The 15,533-nt window shown below is 35.9% G+C and overlaps 1 protein-coding gene across 5 annotated transcripts in view; it reads left to right on the plus strand.

Annotated features, from left to right (window-relative positions):
* Pak5 (p21 (RAC1) activated kinase 5) overlaps positions 1–15,533 on the plus strand; it is a 342,537-nt gene that overhangs the window by 101,605 nt on the left and 225,399 nt on the right. The window contains exon 1 of one of the 5 annotated variants that reach the window (XM_074074351.1): positions 3,193–3,325. The exons of the other annotated variants lie outside the window; for them this stretch is intronic. The gene's annotated coding sequence lies outside the window, so the exon portion shown is untranslated. Of the gene's footprint in view, positions 1–3,192; positions 3,326–15,533 lie in introns of those variants that run through there. 5 annotated transcript variants of the gene reach the window in all.

Consider the following 15,533-nt stretch of genomic DNA (forward strand, 5'->3'; position numbering starts at 1 on the left):
CCCACACAAAGTCAGTGACTTCTAAAATACAGTGAGTAATAGAAATGTGGACTGTGGGTGCAGTGTGGGTATGGGAGGTGGGTGCTATACATGCTGCTCCAGGTTTCTGAGAGGACTTCTCATAAGCTGTGGGGGATACAAGATGATCTACCTCGTATCTTGAAAATCCAGGATGCAAGAACTTGAACGAAACCAAGGTATGGAAAGTTTTTTTTTTTTTTTCAACCACATCAGTCTCTGCTAAAAGAGTTAATGATCATATCTAAAAGTTTCATAGCTCATTTCTGCTTATAGCAGGCTTAATTCACTAATGGCTTATTGTAACTGGTTATAGGATTTGGGTCTGGGAAAAATATATATGGATGAAAGTATTGCCAAGTGGAATTTGGTACCCAGCCTGAGTTCCCACAGCTCATACCCACTAGCATAACTGTTGATATTAAGAACCCAGACCAGCAGTTTCTTATCCTTGCCTCCCACTTTTCTATGAGACATTATCAAAAGAGTGATGTGTGAATTTCCTGTTTGCATCTAGACATCTACTTTTGGAGGGAATTAGGTGGAAATGGGACTACAGCTTCAGTTGTGTACTATGGGATGCTGGCTTAGTGATTAGTATTAGCTTATACTTCAGTCTCAGTCTTGACTAGTGACCCAGTGGACACCCAACCAACTTTGGAATTAAGAGTTCTGAAGAAGCTGTGGATTGGCATCTCCTTGACTAGATACTAAGATTTTAGTAAAAATACTTGTTAAGGCTCACATAACCCTGGTGTAAAATCTTAACTCCTAATCACTCTACCTGAGCTATCAAACCTATGATAATTTTCTTTTATCTGCTCTTGTAGAAATGTTGTTGAAACTGTTTGAATAAAGGGGATTTTAATGAGAACTACACCTAATTATGATTGCTAGTATATTGGAAGAGTCATCAGCCAATACCACTGCCTAATTGTAGAACATTTTTATGCTTCCCAAAATAAATTACATGCCCATGACCAGAAACTTCCCATTCTCCCTTTTACCCACCAGCTAGCAAAGACTAATCTACTTTAAAAAATCTCCAATGGATTTGCTATACTGAATATTTCTTATCAATTGAATTTATATTTGATAGAGAGCAAATACATAGTCTTTTGTGATGTCTTCTTTCATTTTAAATCATGTTTTCAAAGTTCATCCACACGAAATGTGTCAGTATTTCATTCCTTTTAGTGAATAAATAATATTCCATTGTGTGGAAATGTACCATATTTTGTTTATCCATTCATCATTTTGGTCATTTGAGTTATTTTCATTTTGGGATATTATAAATAATGCTTCTTCTATGAATAACAAACATGTTTTTGTGTGAACATAGGTTTCTCAGTTCTATGAGGTAGACACATAGAAGTACAATTGCTATGCTATTTGGCAGTTCTGTGTTTAACTTATTGAGATATGGTCCTGTTTTCCAAAATAGTTGTGCCACTTTACATTTTTACTCAAATTATGGTTTCTACGTCTTTGTCAAACAAGCTGTGAACTGATTATCTGATTGTGGCCACCCTAGTGGTGTGAAGTGGTATCTCATCATGATTTATGTACGTCAATGATGTCCATTCTCCAATGATGGGAGAACGTGTTCCTTGCCTCTTCTGCTTCTGGTGGCTGACAGCATTCTTTGGCTTATAGCCACATTAGTTCAAGCTCTGACTTTGTCTTCATACTATTCTCCCCTGTATGTGTCAAATGCAGCTGGGCTTTTTTTTTTTCTCTCTCTCTCTTAAAAAAAACTTTTTTATTACCATGCATTAGTTGCACAGGGAGCCTTCATTGTGGTATTTCCAGTCATACTTACAATGTAACTTTAAAGTTTTTTTATTTTGATGAAGTGAAATTTATCTACTTTTTTTTGTTTCCTCATGCTTAGGTGTCATATCTAAGAAATACTGCCACATCTAAAGCTATGCAGATTTATCCCTATGTCTTATTCTAAGAGTATTATAGTTTTAACTTTTACATTAGGCCTTTGATTCATTCTGAAGTTTTATTTTGATATGCAATGGAGGTGATCAAATTAATTCATTTGCATGTGATTATTTAGCTGTCTTAGCACCTTTTGTTGAAAAATACCATTGTTTCTCTACTGAACTGTGCTGGTACCAATGTCAAAAGTTAATTGCCTATAAATGTATACAAGTATATATTATTATTATATATTATATCATTATTCTATATTATACAATATATACTTTTTGTTATACAATGCATAACATTATTTCATCATAGCATTATATAATAGAATAATATATATAATTCATAATTATATATATTTTATCTTTTGTGCTTGATTTGAAAGAACACTTGAAGGTGTTGCTTAGCATACCTTCATGACTATCTCCTGGAGATCCAGTAGTCTGAGGAGGCTCTTGGAAATCTGTACTTATATAAAGTACAGTCTCACTACCGTGTGACTGTGGGGTCAAGACCGAGGAACTTGACAGTGCTTCTCAAACATCAGTAAACATGTGAATCACTAAGTTGAGAAAATACAGATTCCAAAGAAAGAAGTCTGGGTTGGGTCTTGAGATTTGGCATTTTAATAAGTTACACAGACCATCTGCTAGTGGCAATGGGCTAGGCTATCTCCTATAACAGTCATGACCCCAGGCCTTCCAAGTGGGCCTTTGGGGGATTGCTAGGCTTGATTGGATACACGCATTTTTCCTATATTAGTTTTTGCCTTTATTTACTTTTATAATACAAACATATTTAACTTCTCCAGCTGACATGTGGAACTTTACGTGTCAAATTTAGCAGATGTATTCTGAAGAGGCTTCAGGACTTTATTTCTGAGTTTACAAAAAAAAAGACATGCTTGGTTTAAAAGAGGACTTACTACTTTCTGATCAATATTCCCATTTATCTTAATGCTCCTTTTTCCAGAAAGCATCTACTGGCAGCTTATTTTTCTCTTACAGTTAATACTCTAATACAGATATATAATTGTATCATGTTTGGCTAAAATTGGTTTAGATAAATCACAGGTGCTAGATTATACCAACTTTTCCAACATCCATTTGCTCTGCCTTCACTTCAGAGAAGGGCTATTTAGAAGGCTAATGTATTTTCCTTGGAATCTTCCCTTTTTTCCTTGCTCTTTGCTTTTAGCAAATAATTCTAATTATCTGAATATAGAATATCTCCATTTTCACATAGAGGCCCTCTGCGCTTTCAGGAAAACTGCTGTTTCTCAAGTGCTTTGGTCAAGAATTTCACTTTGCTGTCCTCGTGTATAATCGATGAACCTTTGCATATCGTGCAGGTATCTGGACAGAGTGTGGTAAGTGGCCACTGATTTCCAGTTAAAGGACTTTTTGTAATTTCAGGTAACTGTAGCTATTAATTCTGCATGTCAATTTCTGATAAACCTGTATTTTAAAAATGAGCTGATTACACATTGCTTATGTTTAAAACACTGGCAATGTATTGAGTTATAAACACTTGAGTTTTAAAATTTTTGTATTTTTAAATTTTTTATATTTGTTTTCTAAATGTTTTAGGGAGCTTTCGTGCCTTTCAAAAAATAGTGTCTTGAAGTTAGTGCTAATTTTTTTTTTTAATTTGAAATCTTCTTGGTGCAACATTGCTTTGCCTCTGTATGTAGCCTGTATTTAGGGCATGGTTTGGAACTACTGTTTTTATCTTTACCTTTTTCTAAATGGTGGTTTTAATATAAGTAATGCTTATACATGCTTAAAGCATCAAATGGTACAGAAGGGACCCCCATCCCATTGTGATCCCGTTCCTTTTGTTAGTGACCAGTTAGGTTTAAACAATGTTTCAACATTTCTGTTTCTTGATTGATGCAGAATCTCACCAGTCCTACTCTGAGCAAATGGGGACTTTAGAGCAACTATACTCTATCTTAACTTTCTTTCTCCTCTCCAACTCCCAGATTCTCTATTTCCCAAGGTTATGAGTTTCTTCCTTATGATATAAGACATTTTTGTGCTTAAATGCCTTCTTCTCAAATGCCTTTTTAAAATTATTGTTGTACTGGGGGTACATTGTGACATTTGCAAAAGTTCTTACACTATATCATAGTTGGACTCACCCCCTCCATCATTCTCTTTTATTCCCTTTTCTCCAATTCCTGGAATAGTTTCAACAGGTCTCATTTTTCCATCTACATACATGCTTAGAGAATATTTCCAACACATTCACCCTTCGACCCCCTTTCCTTATATCCTCCCCCTCCCACTGACACCTGCTCCCAGATAGGACCTGTTTTGCCTTCTTATTCTCTGTTTTTGTTTAAAAAATGACATTTTTACATATGTATTATAACCCAAATCATTTCATTTCCTCCATATTTCTTCATTCTTCCTTAGTCCCGTTCTTATGGTAGTTTCAACAGGTTTAAAAATTCTATATTCATTCTTCTTTAGGAAGTACATCAACTAATTCACCTTCTTAACTTCCTTCTTTTGCCCTCCTTCTCTTGTATGTGATCTCCCCTTAGCGTCAGCTGTTTTTCACAATATTGCTATATTTGTATTGGGTCTGTATTCAACATGTGAGAGAAAACATGTGGCCTTTGACTTTCTGAACCTGGCTAACTTCATTTAAGATGATGTTCTCCATTTTCATCCATTTACCTGCAAATGACAAAATTTCATTCTTCTTTGTGGCTGAATAAAATTTCATTGTATATAAATACCACATTTTCTTAATCCGTTCATCAGTAGTGGGGCATCTTGACTGTTTCCATAACTTGGCTATTGTAAATAATGCTACAATAAACATGGGTGTGCAGGTGCCTTTGTTATAACCTGACTTACATTCCTTTGGGTACATCCCTAGGAGTGGAATTGCTGAATCATGTGGCAGTTCTATTTTTAGTTTTTTGAGGAGACTCTGTACTGTTTTCCGTAGTAGTTGTCCTAATTTACATTCCCATCAACAGTCTCTGAGGGTTCCTTTTTCCAAACATCCTTGCCAACACTTCTTGTTTCTGTTTGTGTTCCTGGTGATAGCCATGCTAACAGGAGTGAGTTGAAATCTTAGTGTGGTTTTGATTTGCATTTCCTTTATGCAGAGGGATGTTGAGCATTTTTTCATGTGTTTTCTGTCCATTTGGAATTTTTCCTTTGAAAAATGTCTGTTGAGTTAATTTGCCCATTTCATTGGGTCATTTTTGGGGGAGTTTGGTTTTTTGAGCTGCCTGTATATTCTGGTTATTAATACCCTGTCAGATGAAAAGCTAGCAAAACCTTTCTCCCGTTCTGTGGACTGCCTCTTCAATCTGGTGACTTTCTTTTATTGTGCAGAACAACAAAAGTTTTAAAATTTCATGTAGTCCCATTTGTCAATCATTTTTCTTAGTTGCTGAGCCTTTTGAGTTCTATTTGGGAAGTCATTGCCTATGCCTATTAATTCCAGTGTATGCCCTGCTCTTTCCTGCACTAGCTTCAAAGTTTCAGTCTTATATTAAGGTCTTTAATCCACTTTGAGTCAATACTTGTACAGAGTGAAAGACATGGATCTGGTTTCATTTTCTGCATGCAGATATCCAGTTTTCCCAGCAACATTTGTTGCAGAGGCTGTCTTTTCTCCATCATATGTTTTGAGTGCCTTTGTCAAAAATCACATGGGCATAGCTACATGGATTCATATCTGGGTATTCTCTTCTGTTCCATGGTCTTCATGTCTGTTTTTGTGCTAGTACCATGCTGCTTTTATTACTATGTCTCTGTATTATAGTTTGAAGTCAGGTATTGTGATACCTGCAGGGTTGGTCTTTTTGCTCAGTATTGCCTTGGCTATTTATGGTCTTTTGTGCTTCCAATGAACTTTAGAGTTGATTTTTCAGTCTCCGTGCTAAATGTCATTGGAATTTTGATGCGGATTGCACTCTTTTCAAATGCTTTTAAAGTTTTTAAAAATACTTAATTTTTAATTGGAAAATATTCATATTCAAGATAATCAGAAATCAAAATATAAAGTGTATTACTTACGTCTCTTCTCCCCCCTCTCCATTTATGAAGTACTACTTCCAGAAGGTTACTGGTGTTAGTTATTGCTGGGGTTTTCTGGCAGATTGTTGATGCCTGTGACAGCAGACAGGCGTACAAGGTAGCTCTTCTTCCCATATTTACAATGATGTCCTTACACTTCTTCCAGATCTCTTTCCCTCACTTGTCTCTTGAAGTCACTGCAGGGGTCACAGGCTGATTATGGCCTTCAGCCATCATCTCACAAGTGCAAGCTGGCTACACTTCACATTATGCCTGAGCCATATGCCTCTTGCTTCCTGCCCGTGGTGGCTGTTGTTTCTATTCAAAGCATAGGGCTGTGTGAGATCCTGCTTACTACACATGCAGTCAGTATTCAGAGAGGTGGGAATGTTTTATTGTGTGACTCTGTGACCAATGGGAAGCAAGAGACAGTTTAAAATTTTTCCTTTTCATCTAGACTGTTCTAAGCTTTTCTGATGGCTTCTCACAGTATGGTTCAGCAAGATGAAGTTAAACCAGTCATCCTTCATGGTGGTCAGCATCATAAAGCATTTTTGTATTGATTCTTTTGCTTCCAACACCCTTACTCATGCATCCTGAACTTGCACTCCCTGCAATACATAAGCCCTCAGGCCCCTCTCCTTCTTGATATTGTGGTGACAGTTTGAGGCACTCTTATATGTAGAATTAATTTTAATTTACCTTGAGCTATTCAGAATTTTGATACTTTAATTCATACCGGCTTTTCTTATCAGCCTGAATTAATAAGGCTTTATTATAGTCAAATGTTGAATTACAAATCTTGTCATATCACATTTAATTAAAATGAGTATGAAATCATGATAAGGATGGAAAGACAAAGAAATTTTAGTTTTTCTAGCTGGCAGAAATAGCTTACCTGATTATATTATATACTCCATAAATAGAAGTCTGTGGCACAGTTTTAGAAACACAGATTTATGTATATTTATATTTTAATATATTTAATGTAAGTATAACATTAAATATTAATATAGAAACATCATATAATATTGATAGTATTGATTAAATGTTAATATAAGTCCACATAAATATTAATTAAATGTATTTAAATTTTTAGATCTATGAGATTTATTAGGCAAAACAACTTTTTGGACAAAGCTTGTAGGAATTTTTTAATCATCTGAAAAAATCGATAAGATTTAAATACATTTATGTAAATCTATTTGTTAATAACATTTATATATTTATGTATGCAAATGTACACATTGGAGGAATTAGCTGTGTTTGCTATATATTCTCTCTATAGCAGGTAAATATTCCTATCAGTGTCCTTTCTCCTTCCAGGTTGCAGTGAAGGCAAACAGTGACCCACTTAATTATTCTCAGCCATGACCTGAAAACCTTCTTGACAGGGGTTATTTATAAGATTTTCATGATTTGTTATGGGGTCAAACAACAGTTATACTGCAGTAGGAAACTGGGGTCCAGGTTCTTTCTTCTTTACTGGTTCCATATCCCACTGTAACAAAAGTTTATAAAATTGAACTAGATAATTAGGCATCTCCTTTTACCTACTTGAAGTACTGCTAGGAGACCTTTCAAACCCACTCTCCTATAGTATTTGAACTTTCAGGAAGTGTGTTTATGTTCATTTCTTCCCCTAGTTACCTTCTCTAGTGCATATTATCTCTTCCAATGATATCTGTCCATCGAGGGCTGGGAGCATGACATAGAATCCCTGTCTCCTGAACACAGTGAGGTTTATGGATGAGAGAATCTAGTTAGTCATGTTTGTGATACTGGTTTAATCTTTTTAGGAGAGCAGTTTGTAGCAGGTTGATGTTTAAGACATAGATTTACTTCTTGGAAAGTAGATTGTGGAGATAGCAAAGGTTGTTAGGCCATAATCACTCATTTTGTCAGCTACAGGGAAGGTGGAAGTAAATCTACTGAAGAACCACAATGAACTGTGTTATTATAAATTCAAACACTAGGCCTGGTATTGCATTCATTTCTTACTTGATGGTCACATTTATCATTCTGTCAAAACCAGTCCTACCCCTAGCATATGAAGAAGTAAAAGGTCTCTGAGTACATTCTTTTTGCCATCCTGCATGCATAAAGTTCAAAAAGATGTTAAGTGGACTGTTAGAATGGCTCAGGCAGTAAGAGTGCCTGCCTAGAAAGCATGAGATCCTGAGTTCAAACCCCCAGTACTGTCAAAAAAAAAAAAAAAAACAGATGTTAAACTTCACAGTAAATAATCATAAATGTGAATATAAGTTTTTTGAAAGTGGTTGAATCATAAAGTGAAAGTTTAAAAAACAAAAGTGACCTTTAACTCTATGCTTAGAGCTAAACTCAAATCATTTGGTTGGAAAAACAGGCTGTATTAGAAATTTAAATTAGAGAAACAGATAAAGTAAGTTATTGCTCTGAAAATGGAGCTTGGAACCCTCAGAGCATCACAGATTTCACATTTCAGAGACAGAGCAGAATGTTGATCTAGCCCAGAGCTAATGTCATTCCACCTTAGCCAGGAGCCTTGGCGGTCTAGAGAAGATAGTTCTATTTAAATATGGTACTTCACTTATACTTTATGATAGAAGTTGTTTTATTGTAAACTGTACCCAGTATCTTTATAAAGAATTTGTGATCATGAATTAAGTCTACACTATCTTTCATTTGTCAATTATTCAGATATTCCTTTATGGTTGTCATACTTTCTTTATTCTCTTCCCTCCACAAAAGTACCTATTATAGGTCAGATATTCACAAAACACTCACTCATGTTTGGTTACATTATCATTATGGTATAATTTTAGATTGTAACTCTTTCCCAAGATGTAGTATCCAGAACTAAATAGAACACATACAGGAATCTTCCTGCAACAGAATTGCATATGAGTATCACTGGCATTGAGTGGGAAACATGTTCTTGTTAACTAAGCTACCATCATATGTGGACTTGTTACATGTTCCAATTAAAATTCTTCTGGTCTTTTTTCTCATATGTTCTTGTGAATTATTACTATCCTACTCATGTGCATTTCATTTTAAGTACATAAATGTAATAAAAGGCAAAAAAAACACAACATTCAAAGAAAACCTTCAAAAGATTCACTTTCATCTATTAAATGGACAACAATGAAAGTGAAATCATTGGGCAGGCATACAATGATTCCAGAGAACATTTTTTTCCTCCCTAGATACAGATAGGAAAAGTTTCTGAAAAGCCATTTTGCAACATGTATGACAGTTTAAAATTTGTATACTTTTCAGACAACAATATGCTTTTCAAAATGAACTTTTCCAAAATGCACAAAGACATTTAGAAAAATCTGCTCACTGCTTATCTAATTTTTATGGCTAATCATAATCATACTCTTGAAAATATACTTTCTTGCACTTTTCTCTCTTTTCTTTCATTTAAAGTTGGTTTGTTTTTTTTTTTAAAGCTCTCCTATGTTCATGATTCTCAAACTTTCAAATTCATCAGAATCACCTGGAGGGCATATGAAAACAGATTCCAGGACCCTACACCCAAACATTTCACAAGTAGGTCTGGAGTGAGGAAGGCCTAAGAATCTGCATTGCTAATAAGTTATTAGGTGAAGCTGATGGTGTTGGGCTAGAGATCACAATTTGGGAACTACTCCCATGAATGATCACAGAGTCACAACTAGCAAACTGGTAGGCTAGGGTAACTACAAATTTATGAGCCCTAACTTCAAATGGAAATTAAAATACTGGCTGGAACTTTTAGTAAGCTTCCTTTTCAAGTGTCTACAAAGATTTTATATGCTGCTTTCCCCCTTCAAACTTACCCCCTCTTCTCATATGCACATAAAAGGACATACTTTAGAATGAGAACTTGTACCTTCTTGAGAAAATAGAAATTAGAAAAGAGAGGATTATGTGTATTTTCTCACAAATCCATAATCCAACAGGCTAGGGAGCACCCTTGTAATCTCAGCTACTCAGAAGGTGAAGATAGAAAGAACAATCCCAGTTTGAGGCCAGCTCAGGCAGAAATTTAACAAGACCACTTTCAACAAACAATCTAGGCATGATGGTATGATACCCATAATCCCAGCTAGGCAAGAGGTATTAGTAGGAGGATCATGGTCTGAGGCCAGTCCTGCACAAAATGTGAGACCCTATCTGAAAAATAGCTACAGCATAAAAAGACTGGAGATGTGGCTCAGTGGTAGAATGTTTGCCTAGCAAGTGTGAGTCCCTGAATTCAAACTCTAATATAGCCTAAATAAATAAATAAACAAATATCCATAATCCAGCTGATACCTGAGTGCTGCCTCCTTCAAGCCAAATACCACTCCCAGAGTTTGAATCCCATACTGTTTAACCTTCTCCAGATTCAGCAATTTGCTTGACTATTCCTCTCTCACCATACTGGATTATTCCCACAAATTTACAAATGTGCTCTAGGTTTTCCTGTATTAAATTATATAGGTAGCAATAATTATGAAATTTTTTTGACCCTACAATTCTCATAGTTACTCTAATTATAACAACATTTCAAAACCAATCTTTTCCAAATAATTCTCTTTATATACTTCTTCCTACTTCTCAATAATTGAGAAGTTGGTCATTGAGGAATTGGTGGTAAACCAATTCCAACTTGGCCTGCTCCCCAAATGCCACAGAAGTGGATTTCTTTCTGGTGTTTCAACCTCTCAGTCTAACAGAGATCTTGTCTTTCTTTGTGTAATATTTGACCAAGCTACCAGTATATTGCCTTCTTTGCCAGATCAGCCTTTGTGGATCAACCTCCACAGGATGGGGTACTTCTCTTAACCCACTTTTGCTATGTAGTCTTATTAATCTCTCTATGGATAATATCCAACCATTCATGTACTGCTGAATCCTTATCCTTTATTTTAGCTCTAACTCAGATTCTCCACACCAGTCACCTCATTGACATTCCACTTGGTTGCCTAATAAGCAACTCAAAACGAGCTAATCAAAGTGGAATTCTAAATTGCCCCCTTCCCAACTCTAGTCCTCTCCCATTCTCCCCCTAATTTAAAAAAGTTATTACTTAGTTTCTCACAGTCAAGGAGTCCTCTGAAAATTTCCATCTCATCTGCTATATCTAATTCATCAGCAAATTTTGACTTAATCTTTGATCTTCCAGACCTTTCCATTTCCATTACCCCTCTGTAGACCAAGACAACAATCTGTTGTCTATATCCTATAATAACCTACAACACGGCTCCTTGTTTGCCTCTGTCTATTCTATTTTCCCCATAGCAGTGAGAATGATCTTTTAAAAATGCACTCTATTCCAACTTGCCACCCCTAACTTGTCATTCTTTAGTAATTTCTTAACATACTTGAAATAAAATTTAAACTTTTTATTTATCATTTTACAAAGATCTGACCATCTTCTCTCCAACCTAGCCTTGGACTGTATTCTCTACATTGTGACTATATTTACTGCCCTTCAGTTTCCTGGAAACAAGAACTCCCACTGGGGACATTGCATTTTCTGTTCTCTTCACTTTGCCATCTCTGTATCTTTGCAATTTACTCATTTTTATTCTTTAGGTCCCAACTTACTGGCTACATCTTCAGAGAGAACTTTCTGCCCAGTTGCTTTCTTGTTTTTTCATTTCTTCTTCTCCCTCATAGTAGAAATTTAATTTTGAAATGATATATTCATTTTTTCTTATCAGCTTCTTCTAGTAGATCTAGTAGTTCAGAAGCTCTCTGAGGTTAAAGATCTTAGTTGCTTTGTTAATGTCTAAATCCCCACAGTCTGGCTCATTGGTAGCATTTCAGTGCTCAGTGAGTATTTGGGGAGGAGGGAGTGGGCTGGAATAATATTTATTACAGCATTGTTTTGCACAGCATAAAATCTGGCTGCAATGTAATGGTCCAACAATTTAATGATTAAGTTATAGGACAATCCATACAAAGTGTTTCTAAAGAAAGAAATTCATAAATGTTGATATGGAAAGGTATTTAAGAAATAGTAACATGGAAATGTCACAAGGAAACTCCCTGTGTAGCTATTTAAAAAAACCAAAATGTCATTTTTGTTTTTCATTTTTAATTTACAAATATCAGAGAATAGGTGAGCAGAACAGTTCCTGCCTGTGGGGGTTGGTACCAGTGGGGGGAGAGGGGGAAGGAGGTAAGGAAAGGGTGTGGGAAGGTGAATATAGTGCAAATACTGTGTACACGTGTATATAAATGGAAAAATGATTCCAGGAATGGGGAGAAGGGTAGATAATAGAGAACAATGGAGGGGATGAGTTCAAGTATGATATATTTGATATATTGTAAGAACTTTTGTAAATGCCACCATGTACTCCCAGAACAAGAATAAAAAAAGAAATATGTGGAAAAAGCAAATTTTTACACATATACACATATAAAATAATACACTTGTTTTTAAGTGCAAATCATTATTTATACCCCCTCCCCCTCTCTGTCTCTCTCCTCTCCCCTTCCTTCTTCTCCTCTCCCTTCCCATCCTCTCCACTCTCCTCTTCTCCTCTCCCCTTCTCCTCCCATCCTCTCCCCTCCCCTCTTTTCTTCTCCCTGCTGCTCCTCTTCTTCTGTCCTCCTCTCTCCTCTTCCCCTCTCCTGTTCCCTTCTCCTCTCTTCTCCCTCCCCCTCTTCATCTCCCTCTCTCACCTTCAAGGATTTGTACTAAAACTTCTTTCAGGGAATGGTGATATGAAACTTTTATTTTACAACCCTCAAATTACATTTTTTGTGGTTTACATGTTTCTGTTATTATATTGTAGTTTAAAACATAAAGCCATTTAAAGTGGATTACAAAAGAGTATGTATACTATATTCATTCATTCTAGAAATTTTATGCATCATCTGCTATGTACCAGTTACTACTAAAGGCTTAGCATATGCATTGTGATCCATTTTTCCCCATGATCAGGTATAAAAAAAGGAAGGTAAATGCAGGGGACTTTGTCTCTAGCAGTGGTGATATCATTGGATTTCATTGCACCTTCTCATTTTCAGCTTTTCAGTGATAAATTTTGAAATTACATGATCTATATTTAAAGGCTTTTAAATCATAGATGGAAAATATTCAATAATTTTAGAGCAATTTATTTGGCCAGTTGAATATGCTTCAATTTAATGGGAAAATATCATGTTTTATATATAAATACTTTTGGAGTAGATGCAGTTAGTATTATAGTATTACAATATTATAGCTTAGAAAGTTTATAAGTATGCAGCTGTTCCCAGTAGAAAACACCACACTCAATTTTGACTTTACTTGCCTAGAATCTAAGTTCATTAACATGGACTAGCGACCTGTTCATCTTGGAAAATGAATACCCAGGGAAGATTCAAAGTTCTTATTAATGAGTTGATATTTGTAACAAACACCTGGAGGTGTTTGTAGAAGCTACATATTGGATCTAGAAGGACAAAACTCTCTTGATGGTGGAAGCTGAGTTGTAATCCGTCTGTGCTGAGTGTGGGTCGGGAGCAGGTTGGCGAGTAGAGGATATAAATCTCATGGGAAAAATGATTAAAATGTGCAGTACAAAAATGAATGAGGGGAGAAGAAAAGTCAGCCAGGGAATCTCATATACTAAAGTCACGATTTCTTTTGAAGTGTGATTCTTAGAGGAGCAAAGATACACATGTATCAGATTTGGAATCTGTTGCCTTAATGAAAGATGAAATAATGACTATCCACAAATGTCTTTAATGACCAACTTTGCAAAATCATAAAACTACAGTATGGTTACATGTCCCCCCATTCTTAGTTCCTTGATATTATCATTTCATGACCTTTTTGTGCACTAGTCTTTACACTCTCCAAAGGTCCTATCTTGGATCCTGTTGTGACCATTAATACCATGATTTTCAGCATCATAGTCACATATGCCCTTCTCTCTGTCTGTTCAAATTTCTTCTCCTAACTTGCCTGCTTATTTTCTCTACAAGCAAGATTTCCCCTTCATCAAGACCACTAGTCTTGATTTTATTCTCTATTTTTTAGTCCCATTTTTCAGCCTTCATTATTTATGGAAAGAGATTCAATGATTTATATATTTTCTTTGCTATTTCTATCAACTCTTGTTTCTTCTCGCTTCTGTATCTTATTCCATAATTATAGATCATTCTGAATGAGCTCTTCACCTTAACTGGCTGAGTTTGTCCCATGGTTTATTTTTTAACGACTCATACTGATGTTCTTTATGAAATGTTATCTTTTTAAAAACATGGGTTTAATAATTTTTTATACTTGTTACCAAATAACAGAATTCATATACTCGGGAAGTTAGCTAAGTGTCCACAGCACAGGTAATAGTCAATTAATTGTTGTGTAAATGAATGAAGTTAGCTCTAACAAAAGAATGAGAGGTAGAGAAATTGACCACCATATTGATGTGATTCATAAACTCTTCTGCAAAATGGCAATCCCTGTTGTGCTGAGAAATCAATGAGACACTATCACAGTTATTATAAAAGCTTTTCCCCTGTATTAGTCAGCTTCCTGTCATGGTAATGAAATACATGGCACAGATAAATAAAAGGGCTGGGGGTGTAGTTCAATGGTAGAATGCTTATGTAACATGCTTGAAGTCCTGGGTTTGATTCCCAGCACTAATTTATTATAGCTCTTGGTTTTGGAGATCAAGTCAGGATTGGGTGGCTATTGGTTTGGACCTCTGGCAAGAAAGGCTCATTACAACAGTCGTGTGTATAGGAGCAAGTGCTCACATCACAAGCCAGGAAACAGAAACAGAGGATAGACCAGGGTGCAACAATCCCCCTCTGGGGACACAACCCCAGAGACTTCAAGACTTTCCAGGCATACAGTGCCCTTTGGGGACTGGGCCACACTGACCTAAGAACTTCTCACTAGGCCCTACTTCTTAAAGGTCCACAGCACCTCTTCATGTCACCACTGCGCAGACCAAAACTTTAACATATGGACCTAAGGGGGGCACTGTCCATATTTAAACCATAGCACCCCCTAAGTTTTCAGGGTACTCTGCTGATGTAATAAAGCAAGCTTGCCTCAGTCCCTTTTCTCTAAACAAGCATCGTCTAAGGATGCCTGCTTCTTAGCTATCTGCCAGCTTCTTGATTGAGTCATATGCTGTCTGACTCCTAGAAGAATTTCAAGTGCCAACTTCAGCTTGATCTAAGGTTAATTATATCTCCTGTAACCTATGAGTTTCTCACACAGTCTTGCTTTCAATTTCTGGGAATTACTACTATAACATATAGTAAAATATAAATGGAGTATCAGTCATCTTTGAAGTGGGAATGTATTCTCCAGCTTCCTAATCAAATATTTTTCATTGAATTTGTTTATTTGAGGTCTGTTATTGAGTAGTCTCAAAAGGATTGCCTTCATTTATGTATCTTGAAAATTAAATTGGAAATGGGTTAAAAATGTGTCTGCCATAAGTTACTATCCTACTTAAAAGGTTCCTGGAAATACATTGGTTACATTTTCACCTAAAAGTAAATCTTTACATTGCTTATGGCCTGGAGAGTATAATTCCTACCAACAACACTTGTTAA

The sequence above is a fragment of the Castor canadensis genome, chromosome 5, assembly GCF_047511655.1.
Source record: "Castor canadensis chromosome 5, mCasCan1.hap1v2, whole genome shotgun sequence".
Lineage (NCBI taxonomy): Eukaryota > Metazoa > Chordata > Mammalia > Rodentia > Castoridae > Castor > Castor canadensis.